The sequence below is a fragment of the Haemorhous mexicanus genome, chromosome 2 (assembly GCF_027477595.1).
Source record: "Haemorhous mexicanus isolate bHaeMex1 chromosome 2, bHaeMex1.pri, whole genome shotgun sequence".
In the NCBI taxonomy this organism is placed as follows: domain Eukaryota; kingdom Metazoa; phylum Chordata; class Aves; order Passeriformes; family Fringillidae; genus Haemorhous; species Haemorhous mexicanus.
The window spans coordinates 82,180,319-82,196,411 of NC_082342.1; the positions used below are offsets into that span (position 1 = coordinate 82,180,319).

General features: G+C 44.1%; 1 protein-coding gene across 4 annotated transcripts in view; it reads left to right on the plus strand.

Moving 5' to 3' along the window:
- The first annotated feature begins 656 nt into the window (after positions 1-656).
- Positions 657-16,093, plus strand: part of MBNL2 (muscleblind like splicing regulator 2) — a 106,021-nt gene continuing 90,584 nt past the window's right edge. Inside the window, exons 1-2 of one of the 4 annotated variants that reach the window (XM_059839246.1) lie at positions 678-791; positions 6,225-6,311. The gene's annotated coding sequence lies outside the window, so the exon portion shown is untranslated. Of the gene's footprint in view, positions 792-6,224; positions 6,312-16,093 lie in introns of all 4 variants that reach the window. The other 3 variants (XM_059839243.1, XM_059839256.1, XM_059839245.1) reach the window with 3 other exon arrangements.

A 16,093-nucleotide genomic window follows, 5' to 3' on the forward strand; every position in this document is an offset into this window, starting at 1 on the left:
GCTCCGCTGAACCACCGCACCTTTAGCTTCACCTGGCACACGTGCACAAGCACAGTTTGATGGGCTGGAGGCAAACCGGGAATCGCTGCAGCTGCCCCTCTTTCTGGACGGGGAATATTCCATGTTTTTTAGGGAAAGGTGCCAACCCTTGTTCCAGGGACAGAGGGGTACCGGGGGCCTGCGCTGGCTGCTGTGGGCGAGGGGAAGAGAGCCCATTTTGCCTGTGAACGACACTTCACAGCAACAGAAACTGCTCACGAATTCGGGTCAAAATGCGGGAAGAATAAGCCCTGGGAGCCAAGCCACGGGTTTGTTTCCTCCAGAAAATCGTCCACGGTAACCGGTGACACGCCATAGCTCCAGCAGTCAAAAGGAAGCCGAACAACACGACGCAAACCCAGGATTTTGGCCGCTCTGCAGCACCGCCCGCCCGCCGCTGCCCCCGTTGTTTTGCAGAGGAAACGCTCCGGCCCGTCCCGGAGGCGGGCCGGGCTCCAGGCAAAGCCCTGCGGGCCGGCCCGCACCCCCGCCGCAGCCCCGGCCCCCGCGCTGCCGCGGCCCCTTCCCCGGCCCCGGCGGCGGCCGGACGGCGCGGGCTGCGGCGGGCGGGCCCGGCCCCGGGGCGGTGCGAGCGGCGCTCGGCCCCGGCAGGGAGGGGCCGGACCGCCCCTACGCGAGGAGCCGCCGCCGTCGCGGTCGCGGCGGGAGAGGTGACAAGCCGCCGCTGCGCGGAGCCGCCTCCGCCCGGCTGGGAGAAGCGGGTGTACCCCCGCTCCGCGCTCCGCTCCGAGGTAAGGCAGCCTCCCGCGCCGCCGCCAGTTCTCTCCGCGCCGCCGCCAGCCCACCCCCGCTCCGGGGCGGCTGCGGGGCCACGGCGCGGGGACAGCCCGCGTCCTCTCGCCGCGGGGCCGGGCCGCGCGGGGACGCGGCGGGTGCGCGGCGGCGGCGGGACTTCGGCTTGCCCGCGCCCCGCGGGGGAGTCGTGGCAGCGGTGCCGCCGGCCCCGGGGGAGCCTGGCGGCCGCGGCGGCCCGCGGCGCCTCCCTGCACGGGGAGCCGCCGCCGCTGCCCGTCCCGCCGCACCTGGACCCGCGGTCCCTCCCGCTGCCGCCGCCAAGGGCGCGGGAAGGCGGCCGGAGCCCCGCGCCCGTTCGGGTGCCCGCTGCCCCCGCCGCTCGCCTCCCCTTCGCTTCCCTGGGGAAGCCGCCGCGGCGTGGGACGGGGCGAGAGGCGGCGGGCGCTGCTGCCGGGCCGTCGCGTCTGGTTCAGCGGTGATTTATGGTTTTGTTAACTCAGCATTTGGCACGGCGTGCGAGCGGGGAGAGCGGCGAGCGGGAGTCATAACTTTGTGTTACTTCTGGAAGGGAAAGGGAAAGGGCCCCGTGGGGCCGTGGCCGCCCCAGCGGCTTCCTCCAAATCCTCCCTCCCCGCTCCATGCCCGCCCGCTTGATCCCTGCGCCGGGGGCTCGCTGCAGACAGCGGGGAATAGCTGGGGGGGACACGACACGGGACTGCCGCCCGTGAAGGTGAATGTGACAGAGGAAAAACTGTCAGAAATTAAATGTTTTTCTTACTCCTGGTTTTGTGTGGATACCCTATATATTTGTTCCTGGTACGTGCATATATATTTGTCTGCATATGCACAGAATATGCACATGTATTTTTTGAACTGTGAGAACATTGCCTATAGGCTTCTGTTTCCAGATGTTTTGTTTTGTGTTTCTTTTGGCCATATTTACATTTCTGCTGGGAGGGAAACAGGCAACAATAATGTGGCTGAACATGTATTTGAGCAGTAGCAAGGAATAACTTGTGTGCCTTTAATTCAGCTGCAGAGGATATCCATGTGGGATTAATATACTTAAGTGATCGTGTCACACTGACGTATCTTGTTCAGACTTGTAGATTTTTAAAGCAGTGTGGACTTGTAGGTAGTAGCGGAAGTGTAATTAATTTTAAACATGTGACTTGGCCTAGTGCTTATGATTTTAACGTGGTATTCGTACCTTGGTAAATATGCATAGATTTAGCCATCTGTCCTCTATTTTCCCTTCGTGTGTGCACGTACCACACTGTGCAAATGAAAAAGGTACCTGCGGTAAGCTTTAGGGCCAAATACATATTTCAACTCTTCTGGGAAATGCTCTAAAGTTACTCTCACGGACTAGTGGAAAGCGTCTTTCATACAGTTTCTGAGGATATTTAAAGTTTAAAAAATAGTTGCTCCGGCATCAATTATGTCAATTTGTAGCTTGTATTTGGCACTGATACTATTTGCATTCGTCGAGTACAGTTGATACTGCTGCTGGAAGGAATGTAGTTTTTCCCACTGTGGACAAGGCCCTTTTTTGCAGTGTAGACCTCATGCTTTTAGAGGATGCATGAACCCCTGGGTAGAGCCAGCCCTGCAGTTTCTCTCTCCAGTGATAAGGCAGTGGTGGGGTGCCAGCTCCAGAGTGGCTCGTTGGAGATCATAGCAACAGAACTTCTGCCACAGGCTGGAGCTCCCAGTCAGGGCACGCCAGTCTTCGGCACTTGCCACAGTTGCAGGCATATGCTGTGGCTTATCTGCATGTCAGTGAAATTTGGAATAGCAGTGGGCCACCCTGGTGATTTGTACAGTGTGGGGGTCTGTCTGTCTGTCCATGCAAGATAACCTGCGGGATGGTGCCTGTTTTCCTGCAGCTGAAGAGATGGGCTGTTCTGTTGTGGTATCTCTGCTGTCACCACAGGAACAGGACCTACCTGCATTGTGCACGTGGGTGGGGGGATGATATAACATGGGTCACTTCAACATCCCTTCTCCTCTGAAACTTATCTCCTCTATTATTTATGGCCCTGGGTCTAGTCAACAGCAAGTCTGCCAAGATCTCTAATCTTTGGAATTGGTATGTTTGGGATTGTGATGCTGAAATCTTCATCTGAGCATCATTTTCTTAAATTTGGCTTTTATAGAATAACAGTTGTCATAAGAAGATTAAAAATAAAGTCTACTTGCTGCTAACACTTGGTGGGTGAAATTTTCATCTCTTATACTCCAGATGCTCTGCAGTTTCTCTGCTGGTTGCAGTCTCTAGAATTGTACTGTGCAGTACTAAATGCTTTTTCTTCTAACCTAGGGATTCTTAAACCTACCATAGCAAAAGTTGTACCTGAATGCTGCCACCAATGGCATGTGACTGCGGTTTAGGGAACCTTCTTAGTCCTGCTGTTCCTTAGGGTAAAGCTTGGTTACAAGGCACTGGAAAAAGTTCTGTTAACTTTTTGTCCTGATTTATGGCAGGAAGAAAGAAAAAGTGTATTAAATTGGTATTCCCACTGCTGCCTGATGGTGTTAGATTTTTTGCATCCTCTGGGTAGCTCTTGGAATCTCAGCAACACTACATGATTATTTTACTCCTTATGCTGCCAAGTAGAATTATATAGCCTAATTTATTTAGATTTGGCATGTTCTCACTGAAAGTCATTCCATGCTAGGTGAATGAACGGTTTTCTTGTTTATATTGCCTTCACTCTCCACTCCCCTTTTAATAGGCCCTCACAGGTCTTACTATAGCTCTACTTGAGCGTTTCTGAATTTTGTTGAATCTGGCAATAAAAATAGAAATAAAGAACTATGAATCACATTAAACTTGTTATCAAAGAAGGTATTTTCATGCTGTCAGTTACCAGGGTAGAAATCTCACTTCTCATGGCTCCAGCCAGTCTTACAATCACATTTACTGCTCTTCTATAACTTTTTATTCTGACAGTTTATTGTTAGCTCTCTGTGGCTGAAGTACTCAGGACAGATGTGAACAGACTGCCTTCATCTTTGAAGAATTACAAAGTCACCTAATTGGCTTCCAGATCACACTGTATCTTTCTTCATAGCCCTCTATCATAATTCAGACTCTTCCATTCTACTTATTATTCCTTTCCAGATGTCTTTTAACAGTCGAATCTTTGCTGGATCACTTTTCCCCTGATGAATTATTATTTATTTTCTCAGAGGCACCTAAGAAATAAAATGACTGATGGATTATTCTTTTCCCCTCCCATTACCTTTCTTCAATATTCTCCCACGTTCATTTGCAAGTAGAGCTACTTAGAAGGTGTTCATTAAAATGTCATTGAAATGAAAGTCAAGGCAGAGTGTTAATCAAAAATGCTTTTCAGTTTCAAGTCACTCATTTCTCGTGAATAAACCTTCAAAAACAAAAACAATCTCTTTCTGTTCTACTGGTGATACTTTCTTTCCCTGTGCATTTTGCTGTCTTGATCATTGTGGTTGGATTATTTGTGGTAACTGCATTTGACACAATCGATTGGTTTAGGGCTTTAGAGAAGCACAGTATCAAAACACTCAACTAGCTTTGGATTAAAAATGTATGGCTCAATCAACTACAGGTATGAAGAAAGAGTAGACCTTCTCAAAAATCTTGAAGTGCTGAAGAACTCAGCAGTTTATCTTGCTTTGCAGCTGCGTGCCTCCACGTTGAGCTCACGTTGGGTGACTGACGGCAGTGGTGACTGTCGGGGGCTGTTCCTCTGCAGAGCCCAAGGTAGCCCTGCTGCTGCCCAGGGCTGGGGCCTCAGGGAGCTGTAAGATACTGGGTTGATGTTAGAGCTCTGTGAGGATGCAGCCTGGAACATGGGAGGATGATGGTATCACGCTGTGTTCCTTGGGAAGGACATAACACATTCTGGAGTAATCAGATTTCCTAGATTGGAAGGCTTCATGGGCTGCCCATGGGGACACAGATAACTCTTTGCCTAGATAGAGCTGAGACAGCAATGCTGGCATTGAGTAGTGTTTCAGTATGAAAGTATAATGTCAGTGTAAAGTCCAGAAATACTTCTGACCTATGACCAGCTGGGATCATGTATCTTAAAGCAACAACCTAGGGTCTGTCTGTGCCTGCAAACTCTTGACAGGGCTTTCCTCTGTTCTCCACTGAATTCCAGGTTTAGGTTTAACTTCAGCTATTCCTCCTTGCTTGGATGGTGCAGCAGTTGTTTGTGCTGAATGTAAAATTGGTCTGTTGTGTTTTCACATTGGCAGAATTTGAGACTGTTGCTGGCTAATTCACCTGGTGGTTTGACACTGATGTTAAAAACTAGTGTATAGGGAATTGAGCTTTGTAGGTCTCTACAGGGGGAAAGAAGAGGTGGTGTGGAAGCACCTTTCTACTGCTGCCTTTTCTCCATTGCCCCTTGTTTATCTAGGAAGGACCCAAACTATATTTTTGCGGGCCCTTTTGAGGTATCCCCCAAGTGAGACACAAATATTTCATGCCTGATGGTATCAAAAAGGAGGTCTGTGAGGCTGAGTTTGTATCGTCCCATACCTCCTCTGGAAAGAGATAATTTGAAGTATGGGAAGATCCATGTCCTTTCTCTAGTTTGATGTCCCTGGTCTGTACCATTGGGCTTACTGAAGTGAGCCAATAGTTGGTTTTGCTGCTCGTCTTTTTCAGGAATGGGAGATTTGGCACTAACCATTGGCTGCTCAGGACAGTTTATCCACCATGAGTTTCCTCAGCAGTGGTAGGACTGTTACATTTTCAAGGAGGAAGAAGACTTCCAAGTATTTTGTTAGTGATTTCAGACAGGAAGGAGGAGCATGGTTAAATTTGCAGGTCTCAGAGAAAAAAAGGCACCCAGTTTTAAGATTAGGTGATGTCTAAATGTGGTTGGCTTGAGCTGTGTAAGCTGGCTGTTTTGGATATGGGCGAGGCGCGGTTTTGTTTCCTGAGAGGGCTTTCCAAGTGTGCACAAGGCTTTCACAAAGGGAAGTATTTCCTTGCTGTGCAGTATGTCTGTATGGATGTCATAGGCCTTGAGCATGGAAAGCCTTAGCATAGGCTTTGATTATTCAGCATTTATTGGCCATTTCTTCATTTGAGAGTTTCTGTCCTATGCCTGTGGTGAGATACTGATAGATAACATCAAGGTGACTGTTGGGTATGTTGCTGGAGCAGTGTTTGTCAGGAGTTGACTGTGGTTTTGATTGTTGCTGATGTGTGTGTCTCTGAGCCCTCAGGCCCTTGCCCTGCTGCGTTGATGAGATCTGCAAGATTTTGGAGTTTCTCAGTCCTTACTCTGCTTAGGCTTTCTCTGGTTCCTGGGAAGCTGGCCATGCTTTCACTTCCCTGAATGAGGCAATGCTCTTTCCATAACTGCAGTAGTGTTGTGATATCCATAATGTTCAACTTCTCTGTCAAATGTCAACAATATGATCAGCTTTGCAGGTTGTTCCAGGTCTGATCTGTGAAGGTGCCAAGAGGACTATGAGGAATTGGCTTTTCTTAAAAAACACCAGGTGATAAGGTTTGTGGATTTTATCATGTTCAACCTTGTGTCAAAGTATCTGCTGAAATTCTCAAGCTTCATAATTTTGGGACATTCTGCTACCAATATCATTCTGCTATTGCAAGATATTAATGCTAGCCTTCCTAAAGCTGTTTCTTTATTGTAATCTTTGAGAGAATAAATTTTAGCTTTGGCTTTTCAGGGTAATGAAATCTAATAAAGATGCTTTAATATAAGCACCTTAGATTTCACACTTGCAGAACAGGTGAACAAAGTGCTTCTTGGTGTCTGCTTGTCTTTGAATCTGCATTGTGAGGAGTGAGGAAAAAAGACATGGGATTTATATCTCATCTAGAGAGAGAGCTTTGGGTGATGCAATGTATATCATGTATTTCACTCTCAGGATTTTGTGTTGCCTGTTGGTAGTTAAAGGTAGGTCTTACATTACTCAATTCATTCACTTAATTTCATAATGCTTTGTGCTCTTTGCTTCCTGTTTATAGTGGAGTGTATTTCTTCTGCTACTTGCAGCTGCCAGAAAGTATCTGATTTCTCTGGTTCTTTACCTCTAATTCCTTGGAAAACCCAGTCCAGTTTATACCATGGCAGATGAAGTGTGCCATGTCATTTGGATTGCTGGGTCCCACAAGAGAGGCATGTGGTTTGTCTTGGAGGCACAAGCTGTTGAATCCTGGGGATGGTTAGACCAGGATATGCCTCCTATGGGAGCTGTGGTGAGTGTGGACAGGAAGGATGAGGGCAGGGTAATGTTAAGATTAAGGCACATTCCATCAGAAGATGGTGTTGGTGGTTTCAGGCAGTCATTTTTTTATTTTAAAATAACCTGTCCTTGCTCTTGTGAGTTAGAGGAAGGGAGAAGAAAAATCTGTCCTCTTCCTGAGCTGTAAAGGGGCCACTTGACTAATGGTGTGGCAATAACTGGAGGCCAGAGCTGGGTGGATCTCAATACTCCTCCCTCACAAAGCAGCAGAAGAGTTTGGTCGTCTGAATTGTGGTGATGGCCCTGGGGCTGACAGGAGGATTACTACAGCACTGTACTTGCTTTCTAGAAAGCTTACACCATTCTTCTTTACAAATTTCAAAGATGACTGAAGTGTTTTTCCTTCTGTGGTGTGAGCACTTCCTAATCTGCTAGAGCTGGTCCCCACTGCTGCTGAGTCCCTGGTGGAGTCTGCTGCTGGAAACGTACTGGGGTGAGGGAAAATGTCATTAGTGCAGAACTGTGCAGAAGGCTTTTAGAATTGAGATAATGAATTTTCTAAACAGGAAGAATAATTGAAACTGCTGTAGTTCCACTTTGCTTACTCCAGCAAGATTTTGTCAGCGGGTTCTTAGTTATTTGTTGATTTCTGCATAATGGACTGAAAATGGAGCAGAATGAATGGATATCCATAAAGGTTAGATTTCTTGATTTGACTTCCTCCTCCTCCTTTTTGTTTTTTTTTTTTTTTAGCTGCCAGTACTCTTGAAGTTACATTGTCTCAAAAAGAAAAAGAAATCTTTAGAGATGGCCATAATTGGAAACAGCTGGATAAAATTCGGGGGGTTTTAAAGAACCCATACAGAACTCCTATAGAAACTAAGAACTGGTAACTTCATTTTTTATTGTTAGGTGGCTTGATTTTAGATACCTTTGTAAAATAGTAGTGCATTCAATAAGCAAAATACCTGAGAGTACTGAAATGGACATTTCTGTACAGGATGCAAGGCTTTTAACATATCCCTTCTGTCAGCAGTACAAAGAGGAATCAAAAGAAGCAAATGCAAAACATCTGAGTAGTAGTCCATTGTATATGCAGCCAGAAGTAAAGGGAAAAACAGAAGTCTTTCTAGTTCATCCAGTGTTAGTTGAGCACATGGTCACAGCTTTTGTCAAGGCAGTACTTCTAGCTCAGGTGAAGTTCCATTGCCATGTCTAGCTCCAGTGAAAAGTTCCTTTTATGAGTAGGGGTCTAGGTTGAGGGAGCTGGGCTTATTTGCTTGGATGAAAAAGAACTGTCCAGTAGCTATTATAGCTATTGGAGGATGATTATAAAAACAGTAGGACCAAACTGTACTTATTAGTGTCGGGTGACACCAAGGGAGAGTGACAACCAATTGTTTTTTTGGAGATTCAGGTTGGATGTTGGAAAAAATCTTGTTACTAGGAGAGTAGTGCAGCACACCAGCAGGGTGTCCAGAGGAGCAAGTATCTGTCCTCTGAGCTTCTCAGGACTCATCAAGGCAAAGCCATGCTGACCCAGTCTGCTCTTGATGATAGTTTTCTTTTGAGGCAGAAGCTGGACTAGGTAAGAAAGCCCCTTAGGTTTCTTACAATCAAAGTTTCTAGGAGAATTCCCCCGACACCTTACTTCTCAAATGAAGAATTTTTTAGACATCTTTGGACAGAGCTGACCAGCTACTGTGGGATGCTTGGTGGTAAACTTACTTTCATGTAGTTCATACAGCAATGTTTCAGTGTGCTATACTTAGATTAGTATTGTTCATCTAAGTATTTATGACCTGAGGACCAGCAAAATATTTTTGTCAACAGGTTTCTTTTGTTCTTACCTGTCCCCAAAGGAAGGGACGTAACTCTTAGATGGCTAATACAATCCTGCCCTAACAGGCAAACCTCTCCTTGTGGGTCTGCTGAAGATAGCTTTGGGGGATGAGGTGGCATTGCAGTTGCCAAAAGGGCAGGTGGTCTGCAGTGAAATTTAGTTTAAAATCTTAAGTTTATGGGACTATACATCCCACAGCAAGAGACCTGTGCAATCTTCATCTTGTACTTTTTCCCTGCATTCCCTTTTCCTTCGTAGTACTACTATTAAGTAAGCCAAAGGTAGTGGACAGGATAAGTTCTATTCTTATTGTGGCTCTACTAATATGGGTTAGTTGTCTTATTTTATCCTTATTAGAACTGATATGAGGGGAAACAGCCAAATGAATGGTTTTGTCAATTTATAACACTTGTTTTTTTGAGAGACAGAGGAAGAGGAGAGTTGGAGAAAAATACAGGATGGGTGAAGTAGCTGTGTTAGAAAGCTGGATGCTATCCCTTTATAGACATTTCCCTACAAATAAACTCTCCATTCCATCTATGGGTCTCTGGAGATTAAAGTCCTGTATGCATTTTGATTTTTGAGGCATTTTTTTCTGTAATTTGCTTCATTTTTCTGGTGGTGGGATTAAATATTGACATGTGCTACTTGAAACATGCTCTTTTCAGAGGTCATGCTGTTGGATGCCATTTTATCCCACACAGTACTTCTGCTAGAGGACCTTGTTTCTTGCCCTGCATTACTCATACTTGTTTGCTTATTTTTTTTTCTATGTGAAAACAATTCTTGTTTCTCTTTGTGTTTACAGCTACTTATTTCTTGGTTTCTGTTACATGACATTTGGGAAAACTGAAGGTTCATGTTCATGTATATAGTATTTTGTGGCAGAGTAATTAGGCAAAGATCCACATGTAATGTTTAAGAGCGTTATACAACAAAGTGTTCCTGACACTTCACAGAAATCAGAAAACAAGCTGAAACAAAGCAACCTCTTTTGAGGTGCAAATGGAAATTTGGTGCAAAACTCATGACTGAATGCATCTAAGTCTAATGTTTAAAGAAAAGCTTGCCTAAGTGAGCACAAACTCATAGACTTCACAAAACAGAGCTGCCTGTTAACCAAAAGACTAGTTGCTTGCCAACAGTTCACTTGGCATAGCTTTCTCCTACCTGTCATCCATACTTCACAGAAAGAAATAAAACCCTGCACTTACATACTCCAGGCCCTCTCTTCTTGCCAAAGTAATGTTTTTTTAATTATATAGAGTCCTCTGCTCTTACATGTGTGGGTTATTAATTGCTGTAAAAGGGTGAGGGATTGAAAGCTGCTCTTACTGATTTTAAAAAACAAAAATTATCCAATTGGCTTTCATTTTCTGTGAAGTTTCCTGGAGCCTATTTTCTCTGCTTACAGTGGAGATTGCTTGCTGATTTTTCTGCATGCCCCTGAGCATCTAGCCTACAGTCTCAGGCTGTTAAGAGGCAGCTTGTAGAGAAATGGGAGGCAGCATCACCTCCTAAATTAGGTTGTTTTACACCTGTATTGCAGTAGTGTGCAAAAACAATAGTGTAATTTTAATGAATTAGAAAGAGCAAGTTGAATTATTTTTGTGCTAATTGAAGATGGGAAAATTCAAAATGTAGCTTAGTTTCAGTAGCATTTTTTCCCTTTGGGTTCATAATGGATTAATAAAGTAGAGCTTTTGATTTAAAGGATAATTAGAGAGTTCTTATTACACCACTCATATAAAGATGTATTATTTGGAGCCATTGCTTGAATTATATGCATGATTTCAAATATATTTGAGGCTGATAACTGAATCTTCATAGATTTAAAAAATACTGTTTGCATGTAGAAAACTTACTTGGAATACATCTCTCACATGAAGTATTAATTTTAGTCATTTACAAGCTTCTTGGAGGACAGCTCTTGCTCCTGTGTCTTCCCAATATGTCAGAAATCCCCAAGATAAGGGGCAGAAGTTTAGTATCTGCATCCTCCACTGCATTCCTTGAAACACAAGAGCGTTTTCCTATGCCCACATGACTTTGTGGCTGAGGTTAGTAGGTTTTATGAGAAGGTGATTTATCAAATGGTTTCCTCCTGTTGTGGATTTGAATAGGAACTACTCCAAATCTGAGGCCAGAACAATGGGTGTGGAGGAAATTAGTCATGGAGGGGTCTGAGGAGGAAGGAGCATGTTTTTATCAGTGATGGAAGAACTTCCCAGTACATGGGGGTCTCACCAAAGATGATTTATGCATCAGGGGGTAGGGCTGGATCACACCTTTGCATTATTTCCAGCTGAGTGTTAAAAACCTTTATAAAGGTACAACACTCCCTGTCTTCTTAATTTGATACATTTGGGAAGTATTTTTCTAACCACATGGATTTGCAATACATTTTTATGAAGGCTTAAGCATTTGGTGTTTATTTCAGCCGTAGTCAAAGACTCAGGAGGCTTCCATCAGGTAAGTCCCTGGCCGTGGCATGTATTGTACAAATTCGGGGGACATGAAGTCAGTTAGCAGAGAGATTTATTTTGAATTTATGATATATATTTCTGACTTAAATAGTGCTTGTACTTTTACACTGTGGTTCCTTGTGATTCATAGAACATATTCTGGACAGGGTTCAGCAGCTGGTGATAAAGGGTTTCTGTTTTGTATATAACCCTTTTACATTCTGCTGGAAGATTTGGGAAGATCTGTTCTGATAGGAATATTTCTGAGGAAACGGTTTTGGATGGGTACAGGTATCTAAATATATGGCATCTAAAATGGCACTAGACAATTTTATATCTGGGACATCTGTGTAGGGATGGCAAATATAAGACATACCAGTAACCCAGTCCTTCCATTGGTGGCCACTGAAGGCCAACAGAAATTCCCTAGGCCATCTAGAAGAAACTAGATATCTGGGTTTGGATGATTAAAATTTCCATTTTAATACTTCTATGATTTGGTGTTTCAGATGAGCAAACTGAAAATGGCTTTTTATTCAGCTGTCATGAAGAAAAAGAATCACTTTCCTGAAAAAACTTTTGCATAAGTCAGTGTTCTAAGAGTAAGGCAGTGTAGGTGGTTTGCCAATTTATTTTTCTGAGCTTATTATTTTGCCAGTTTATAGTATCTGCCTTATAGAGTCAGCAAGATAATGGTTATTTTACCAACCTTCCCTCTCCCCAAAAATGTCCCCTCCAAAACAAAAAAGAAAATCAAGAGGAGAATCCTGGTTCAACTCTTCTTAGGTTAATTTGGTGTCCATCAGTTGTTCAGGGGAGGAAAGCGTGAGTGAGTGCAAAGATTGCTGTTCAGTCAGGGGAAAAAAAAAAAACCTGGAACATGTTCAGCATAGCTTAGAGAACAAGCTTATGTAGCTTATATAGCAACATAGCTGGAACATGCTTATGGCAAGCTGAGGATTTACACCAAAGCTGTAACTGTACATTGTCAAAATACAGGTGTCCTTTAGCTCCATGCTAATGCCTTTAGTTATTTGAACTGATTTTGAAAATCTAAAGTGCTATCCACTGTATGTAACTGGAATATCTAAATATTTATGTTCCTAATAAGGCTTCTTCTGTAGTAAGATTTCATCTCCTACATGTTTAATGAAGGACATGATAGAAGAAGCCTAAGGGTGACCATCTCAGGTAACCAATACAGTAACACAGATGCTTTTAGGATATGATGGAATCTCTTAGAATAGCTACTTTGGGATAGGATGAATCACAGCCCACAAATGCCTATTTCTCTTCAGTGACTATAAAGAGAGAGGGGGAGTAGAGTGACTCAGTGAAATGTGGTTGTTTATATTTGGTCAAATGTATTTCGAGCTAAGTGCATAAGGCTACAATCCTGAGGCAGCTCAGCTCTCCATGGCACCTGGTATATGTGTCTCAAACATTCAGCTACAAAAGCCTGGTTGGAGTGAACTGCAGTTCTTCTCTGGCTGATGCCTTCATCACCCTTCCCAACTGGAACCACCCTCTAAAGGAATTGTGCACGTAGACTTAGTTTTCATCCCGATGGGGAATTGGTGTCATCCTAAAATAAAGTCAGGATGCAGACTGGATGTGTGCCTGAACCCATGTGTTTGGATCTCACAATTTAGACATGGCTTAAACTCCTTGTGCAAGCAGCGGAAAGAGAGAGAGCATTTGGAAAGCCTCCAGGAGCCACCTTAATTTTGGTAAGATTGATTCCTAACATGTAACTTGAATATGTGCTTGCTTCTGTGGAGTGTTTTCATTTTATATTTCTCTCAGCATATATATGATGAAAATAGAATTGTCTGTTTTCCTTTCTGTGCACAGTCTCCAGTTTTCCAAGGTTAGGGAGATGTTGGGATGTCTAGGAAGTGAGAAGTTAAAACAGTTGAAAAGCCAGACTTAAAGTTCTTGTGATAAGCCTATTTTTAAAACAAAAATTAGACCCATCCTTTCAGAACTTTTTCCCAGTTAGTAACTTGGAATTTTGATATTACTCTCTAAATTTTTAACTTAATAATGATTTCCACCAACCCTTCAGCCCCAATACAGAGATTGAGGTATTTTGCAAAAGCTGGCATCAATGGTATTATGCATGAGTGCCTAGTTTTAAAATCTTGGCAGCTGCTTTGACTTTTCTTTATGCTGTCATTCAGACCATAGCTACCAAAGCTGAATTTTGCTTGTAGTAACAGTTGTGGGAAGTTACCAAGGGAAGAGTCTATTACTGACACAGGAAATAGTTTTGCAGTTCTTTTTGTCATTGCCAAACTTACCAAAACGTCACTGTTGCCATAGGTCATCTAGGCACAGCTCAAAATTATCAATCTGCTGCAACTGAATAGCACATAAATTGCTTGGTGACTTCGGTGCTTGTGTTACATATGTTCCACCCTTCTTGCAAAACTCCCTTTAAACTGACAAGTTTTGTTGTTTCTGGAATTAGACCTAATTGCTGTGATTCAAGAGTAAGGAAGGAGAAATAACTGTGTGGGTTCTGTATTTTTCAGTTCTCCTCCTCTTTATTACTTCCAAAATAGTTCTCTTTTCTCCAAAAGTTGTATCAAGACCATTCAGAAAATTGTGTGTAATAGTCACTGACAGAAGCATTTTTCCCTTGATTCATTAATTACAGGAGCATATCAGGCAGAGCAGATGGCATTTTTTGAGTTGGGAATTTACCTTTGTTATTCTTTGTTGAGTTTGACATGTGAATTTCTCAGCTTCTCTAAGATGATATTGTTTTGCAATTAAATATATAATATGGTTGTATAAATCAGACTGAAAATTGAATTTCTGGCCTTTTTCCTTGTAAATGATGTAAAAAATAAATGAGTACATGGGTACGTCTCCATTTGAGAACTACTCACTCCTCAACATACAGAGCAGTTATTTTTAATTTTCTTTTTTTTTTTTGCATGAATGAAGTCATGCCTTACTATGGTACTACTCAGGTGCCAGTTCTGAGAAAGAGCGTAAATTTTCCCTTGAGCTTTCTGATGGGTCTTAGCTAAAGGGTTCACAAATGGGATGTGATGCATTTTCAGCACGCCCAATTGAGTCAAGGGTCTTCTGATCCTTTGTCATGGCAGAATCTATAACATAACAACCCACACGAGGATCTGGGTGGGTGTGTGGCTGCTAGCTTTGTGTTTGTGGTTCAGGAGTCCTAGGAATGCTGTCTGGAAGCACCCCAGCCCGTTGGACTGCAGTTAAAGCTCTGCAGTGGCTGAAGACAGTGTGTGCACTGTGAAGCAGTGGCACAAGAAACTGGGTTGTGCAGGCGATGCTGAGCCCGTGCCATTCCAGGGCTTGTGTTAGTGACTTGTCTTGGGTTTGTGGAGGGGAAGGGTGAGGGAACTTGCAAGTTGGAGCGAACTAATGGGCCACAGAAGCTCTCAGTGGGGGCTGTGGTATGGATGTGCCTGGGTCTATGGAGAGGGCGGCCAGCTCCTGCTGACTGGTGCTGCCTGTGCTGCTTACTCTGCCTTGTCTGGCCGGGGCACCGTTTTCCTCTGTGCTGTAACCTGCTCGACTAGACCAGCCAGACTCTGGCTCCTGCATCTTTTTCTCCCTTTCCCTCTCATCACTCTCTCCTTCTTCTGCCCAGCCTCGTGGTGTGTTTTGGCCCACCTGACCTTTCTGACTGTTCCCTCTGCAGTGTGCTCTGAAGGGCTTGTCTCACGCACGTCCGTGGGGCACAAGCCGAAGGGTCATGAGAGCAACAGGCGAGGTTGTCTTCCTGCTGTCAGCTCCAATGTCTGGTCTCTGGCAGATGGGAGCAGCAGTTACAGGGGAAATCCTGCTAATCTCCTGTAACTTGAGCCCATTACATGCTCAGTCGCACTGTGGGGCTGGTGCCTTTCCAGCCACATATGGACGGATGGCTGAAGGAATCAGACGCTTACTGCAGAGCGCTTCCCGAGATTTGCACTGTAGGGATCAGAAACAAAAATTAAAAAGATGCAGTGAGTCAGCTGAATATTAGCAGGTTTTAAAGCTTCGTCAAATAGGAAAATATTTTCATATGCATAGCAAAACATATAAAAAACCCTCGATATATAAAAAAAACACCCTCAAAACAACGTCAAAAAAGCATGGGATCAGCACTTTGCCAAATTTCAAGGCTACCCCAACACGGGCAGAGGAGCCAGAGCTCCCCATTGAGTTACAAGGATGGCAGAGCAACATGTTTTTGTCTAGGTTATCTCAGAAATAGGCAAACTGTGTTTTGGCAGAAAAGTCAATAAATCCTGTAGCAGATGTCCAGCATGGAAAATTTTTAACAAGGGCAGCTCAAGTTTGGCAGAGTTAAAAGAATGTGGAAAATCCTGATGAGATGCACCAAGCCATCTTAATAATGGATGGAGTTACCACACTTGTCCCCAGGGTCTCTCAAACCCACCAAAATCAGCTATTTGGTTTTTTTTAGGAGGATTGTTTTGGGGTTTTTTTTTTAATATAGGGCAGAATAGAGAGGAATGGAGGGGGTGATTGAACAGAAAGTAAGGGCTGGCTGGCAGGAACCTTCTTGGCAGGAACACATTTCAGCCGTGCCTGGAAGGAGAGGTTTTCACAAATTGTGTGGGAGATGGTGGAACCCAAAGGAGAGTTGCTGCTTGCTGGATGGAGGAATAATGGATTTTTGGGAAGCTGTGTTTATAATATGCAAAACAGTCCTCAGGAAACAATGGGGCCTTGGGACAGAGCTGCCAGTGAATGAGAGCTTTGTTTTCCTCTTGTC